A 6,564-nucleotide genomic window follows, 5' to 3' on the forward strand; every position below is an offset into this window, starting at 1 on the left:
GACTTCTTACGACGGAAGCTGGCAAACAGAAAGGAGAGAACTGCAGGTGTGTCAGCCTGACATCAGTGCCAGGAAAGATCATGGAGCAGATCAAGACAACCAGGGGACGAGGCCCAGCCAACACAGATTTACAAAAGGCAGGTCCTGCTGGACCAGCCTGATCTCCCTCTGTGACAATGGGGCCACTCAGTGGAAGAGGGAAAGGCTGTGGATGTGTCTGCCTGGACCTTGGTAAAAACCTGGTAAAGCTGTTTCCCACAGCTTTCTCCTGAAGAAACTGGCTTGGATGGGTATAATGTCCAGTGGGTAAAAAACTGCCTGGGTGGCCAAGCCCAGAAAGTTTCTTCCCTGAAACATCTGTGTCATTCCAAAGCAGTAGATTACACAGAAATTACTCGGTAACTCATATTCTGTCTCATCAGACATAATACAGGAAGATTCAATGAATTGAACTGCAGGTTGCAAAACAGAAGTGATAAAAATAAAAAAAATAATAGAAAAAACTATATGCAAATTAAATGTAAATTCTCTGATACATTAGATCTTTCTCTCCCCAGTCACTGTTCTGCTTTCTTGCAGATAGGGAAAAATACATTCCAATGTAATAAAGGTCAGCCTTTTCCAATCAAATATAAACATTAATTTTAAAAATGTTTATTTTCTGATTGTCTCTTTGCCTTGTTCTTTGCAAGGACAAATGTTTTTGTCTGTCTTATTTCTAACTCTTGTTTTTCTCTTGCCTTGCAGACAAATGAGAATAACATCCATGTTGCTACTGAGATATGAAAGTCAACACAACCTGATACAAAATGGTGATAGTAATGAAAGACCAGGTGACATTTCAGGCTGACATTCCAGACTAGCATTTTAGTGATGTTTACAAAAATTTTAGTTTAAGAATATTGAACAAAGATTTTGCAGAGTTGGTCTCGAGTCTGGGACTGTTTACAGTGGATTAAATCAAGTATATCTCACCTTAGTTTCTAGAGGAAATCATCAGAGACAAGCTCCTAGACACTGTTTCTCAGACTGTGTTTTACAGCTCTTTAGTGATCATAAATGAGTGACAAAAACCACACTGCCTCAGACTTATTTGGAACAGCTCTGTCCTCCAACACTGGCCTGAGTAATTTGAACTAGTTCTCCTCCCTCTGCCCCAGCTGAGCAGAGCTGCTGCCAGGAACAAAAAGTGCAGGTGCTGTAGGGATTATGAGAGTGGGACGAAGGGAGAGGAAAAGAGAGTTATGGTAAGAGACTGGAGCCCAACTCACAGAAGTTCAAGAAATAATGTCATAAAGAAATGAAAATGCTTTAGGTTTCACTGCATTAGTGCAAGGATTAATTGAAAATGTCCTAGTTATAATTATTACATTGCAAGAAAGCAGAATAATACTGGGACCTGAGATCAGCAACAACACAGAACAATATCTTGCATTCCTCTCTATCCACTGAGCCACAGCATTGAACCATCATGGAACAAACCTGGCCACCCTACTTCAGCTATAGGAACATTCTGCTAATTTGGTTTAACCCCAAATAAGTAACAAACAGCTACTCACTGATTCTCTTCCCAGTGGGACGAACAAAAGAATTGGAAGGGCAAAAATGAGAACACTTGTGGATTAAGATGAGAACATTTTAATAATTGAAACAAAATATTATAAGAATTAACAATAAGAATAAAAAAAATCATTAGAAAGAATTGTTTTTAAAAGGGAGAGAAATGAAACCCAACAAATGATGCACATTGCAATTGTTCATCACCAATAGACTCATATTCAGATTCCAAGCTCAGGAAAATGCTGAGGATAACTATAAAGAGAATATATGAATAATCTTTATAGTCAGCTGTATTTTTCTTTTTTTTTTTTCCCCCAGTATTTCAAAAGTGACTCTCTGTAGGCTCCAGATAGCATAGATCTGAAGAGAAAGCAATCCCAATGTCACCCCCACCCTCTCTAATCTACTTTTATTACAATCAAAGTATAAATCACACAAACTAATATTTCACAAAAGCCTCTATTGTTTTACATTTACTTCTATTTTCATTCTGAAATTTCAGAGATTTTGTTTTCTCATTTATCAGAGATGTTTTTGAAATGTGGGAAGTGACACAACAGGGTAAATGTAGGAAGGAGCAAAAACCCAATCTTTTGGCTGGCCCATATTAGAGACTGTAATCTGATATTCTTCCTGCAATAGATACATGGAAGAGAGGGCACAATTTAGAAAAGTGTTAAATATCCTGCTCCATGCTGCATACAAAATATTTGTTGACAATTAAGGTGAAAGAAATTATAGCCATGGAGAGGTGTCATTGGATAATTGCAATCATTTCTGTAAGCATGTTATAAATAGAGTGTTTCAACCTTCAATTTTAGAATAATTTAAATTAGAATATGAAAATATTTCAATTAGAAATGGAATTAAAAAAAAAATCTCAAAATAAATGAAAAGTTCAAATTGGCTTTTGAGGAAAAAATATTTATGGAGGGAACCCTTCCAAAGGATTGCTCCCATAGTTTGCTGGATCAGATACTGAACTGAAAAATTCATAAATAACACAATGTTGTTCTTTAACTATAAGCACTGTGTTGTAAATAAAGTTGTTACTAAATCTGTTTCTCATGCTTTATGTAACTAGCATTTATTTCAGACAATGATTTTCACTTGTGTGTTTTCAGAAGCCTGGATACCTGATTCCTGCCCATAGCTACAATGATTACATTACAGAAATAATCAATTTATTAGGAACAAAATTCTTGACTTCCTAACTGCTGTTCAAATGTTTTTGAAAAGATTCTCTGAAACATACTGTTACACTGTGGGAAGAAATACCTGCTAGAATGGCATTTCCAAACAACAAAGCACTCCCTCTTGCACATTTATATAAAAAGGAGTTAAAAAAATAATACTGAGAGTCTCCACCACAGCATGTTCACATCTGCTAGGACCTGTCAAAATAACCCCTTCCAAATTAATTAGTTAAGTGGTGCAAGACCCACCCTCTGCACTCTGTTGGTGTTACAGCATTCCCAGTCCAACCTCACAGTTTGTTTTGTGAAAGATGGGAACTTTTTGTTTTCTCTCAGACAGAATTACAACATGCATGAAGAAGAAGAGATGAATTTGTCAGGATTATTACAGTAACAAGATAAGAGATCCTCAGAAGGGAATTTTCTTCCCCAGATGTATAAATATTACAACGTAATTGAGGTTGGAAATTAGGGTCATCTTGTCCAATCCCCCATTTACAATAGCTAAAAATATCTGTTGTTTTTAAAGGAAACAGATTTTTTCTGTGCTCTGATTTAAGATGCTATGAAAGTTTATATTTTGTAAGTTTTATATTCAGGAGACAAAAACCCCTTTTAAATCTAACCACAAAACTTGGGTCTTCAGAGACTCCATTCAAAGTTCTAATTAGCTTTTTTACCTATAAATCCACTTTCTGCATATTACCATGAAATAGATATTGGCCGTGAGGGAGAAGGCTGCTGATAAAGAGCTGAAAATTCCAAGATATGTGTGGAGATACCGACTGACAACCGGTCAAAAGGTGAGAACAGAATGGAGAAGAATGCAGGGAAGGGCAACGAGCAGCCTGGGCTAGCGGTCCAGTCATGAAGTGGCATGAGGACTCCTGGGCTGACAAAACTGAGGGGCAGAGTGGGCAGACCAAGACCGGTGGCTGCCTCTAAAAGGTGGCATTTTTGCTCCTAAACCTGTGTTGATTTGTACACATGCACTTGGGCACTGATCCATGACTCAGGAGGTGCTCTCTCTCTAACACCTCAATGGTCTGTTTTTCCTTTCTGTTTGACAGCTTTTATGTCTGCCTTTGAAAAAGTGTTTTTGCTCCTCAGTGAGAGAGAAGCAAAGAGAGAGGGCTTGAAATAGGCTATCTCCACTACCATGGCAATCTCCTTGGAAGACTGTGGCGATTCAGCCAGCAGGGCTTTGTTGTGCAGGCAAGTCACTTTTCAAACAGCTTGTCCAGACCAAAAAGCTTTTCCAGTGGCCTGCATGATGCAGAAAGCATCAACTATGGACTATTCTGCTAGAGAGGGGGAACCTGCCAGGCCAGAACTCTGTCACCTTATTAAGGAAGAGTTTGTGAGTAAGCTGTGTGAATTAATCAGGGAGTCAGAGAGCAACGGGACTAAATCACTGAGGAAGAGTCCTGCAGTCATAATGAGTTACTGTGTCCCCTGCCTAGGGGAGAAGGAATAAGTGTCAGAAGCTGTCCTGACTGTAGAAAATGACCTGGGAAATTACTTGGGGGTTTTTCTTAGAACAGGGAAAAGAAGTGTGTGTGACTCTATTTCTTCAGGGAATTATTTTCAAATAACAGTTCTTGGGTGTTTGTTTCCTCCTCAGCTGTCAATCCAAGGATAAACCAGGATATTTCAATTGTTTCTTTCCATTACACAGAGAGCAATGGGATTACGCAAAAGTGAATATATTCCCTTTTAAAAATCACACCTTTAGTAGAGAAAACTGATTTGGAATTGTGAAAAGTTCAAGCTGTTTTATTCTGCAGGTGTCAGACCTATGCTGTTGATGGAGATTGCACAAAGCCTGGAGACCCAGCCATGTAACAAGACAAATGGTTTTCCTCCAGCTTGGGTACTGAATGGTTATTAATGGGAATCTATGGTAGAGCATGTTGCTTGTCAACAGATGGATCATATTCTCACATTGCACATCCATGACAGCAGCTCACCCCATGCCCTAACATCCAGGTCAGCCACAGTTAGATATTTAGAAGTGTAGTATCCACAAAAACCCTCAGGAAAACTTCATAAAAGAGACATCAGCAGAAATAATTAGGAAATTTGCGTCAGAATCTTTAGAGGATTTGCCTAATTACTTCCACCTTTGTAAATACAAGTATTCTAATTTTTAGGTACCTTAATACTTATATGGGTTTGGCTCAAGATAATTAGCACTGTGCTGACTAGTCCAGAAGAGAAAACTGGGAGTAGGGAGGGATGATGGGAGTGGGATTGAGGGTGGGAAGGGACAGCTAAGGGCTATCAGCACAGACACCACATTCATATAACACACATTCATTTTCACACTCACTCAACGAGCAAGCCTCTCCACATTTACTGAGGCTGCTTCTGTCAGTGCTGTGAAGCATGAGGTGAATTGCTAGAGGTGTCACCACTTTATGGGGATGAAAAACACAGGGGAAGAGTTGTATGACCTGTAGTAAAATGAGAAGTCTCACTTTGCAAAATGTGGGTAGATACAAACATGGATAAAAATCATGCACTTTCTCATTTACCACTTCTGAGTTTTACAAAGAAGAGACTGTTATAAGACTTCTCCCTAAAATAAACAGCATGCAGATTGTGATCTCTGACACAAACATCTAAATCTGCATTTGATGAGAACAAAATACTCTTGGGGGAAAAAAATCTGTTTCAAAAGATGCTCAAGAGTATTTGCTTCTTCACTGTTCCACAGAATCTCAGATTTATCTTCAATTATCACACAACTACCAGTGGCTCAAAGGGTGAATCATTGTGTCTATAAACCCTAAGAAATTTGAGAATACTGCTGCATTCTCTATTCATCAGATATGGGGAGGGAGAGCTATAGCTTTAACCTACAAGTACTTCAGGGAGAACCAAAGATTTATTTCTGTTTGCCACAAAAGCAACTCCAGAGGAGAAACTTCCAGTAATCTTCCTAAGAGAATTAGAAAGTTTATGAAACTGCAATCTTATGTTTCTTTATCAGTGATATAGTTGAGTGTAGGGCTTCAGGGTTTTTAAAATCTTTGCTCATCTGATATTTCTTCCTTGTTTGTCTGGTCTGCGATATGTCCCTCACAACATCTCTGATTATGTTCCTGTGAAACAGTTTTAACCCTCTCTGGCAAAAGGGAGGCAAAACCCTCCCTGCCACTGAAACACTGTTGGAATTGCCTGTGTTTCATACCAACTGCCCAGAAGGCTTGATGTGTTGAGAGCTAAAAGGACAATCCGTGGCAAGGAGTGAGATTTGCCTGTTCTGCTTCCTTCTAAAATTCACATGGGAGGTATAACCAGACCCAGGCAGACACCTGGGACAATATGAAGCACCTTCAGTGACTATTTCTGCATGAAGAGTACTATCAGCAAGGCTATTTTAATCTCCCAGACCCTGGTTCAAGCCTGTGGTCCATAAGGGATCCAGCAGTGTTCCCAAAATAATCTGTATTTCACAACTAGCATGCTAGCTCATTGAGCTGAATTAGGTCCTGCCACATGCTCTGGTGTTTTAACTTCCTTTAAACCTTATTATGCACTAGCTGACTCACTCCAGTACACAGTTGAAGCTAAAGGACATAACTTGCGTAAATTTATATTTAAAATAGCATTGTGCTCTTCTTTGGGTGGGGTGGCAGCTCTCCCCTTAGCACAGGAGATAACTGCTAGAGGAACATAGCAGCCTTTAGCAGTTACTTGCCTTTCCAGTCTTCCAGCAAAATTTCAAGAAAGGAACAACAATCACCCATGACCAATCACTTTTCCCCACTGGAATCTCTTCCTCAGAATGTGTCAAATGAAA

Source organism: Parus major, chromosome 4A (genome assembly GCF_001522545.3).
Source record: "Parus major isolate Abel chromosome 4A, Parus_major1.1, whole genome shotgun sequence".
NCBI classification, from domain to species: Eukaryota; Metazoa; Chordata; class Aves; order Passeriformes; family Paridae; genus Parus; species Parus major.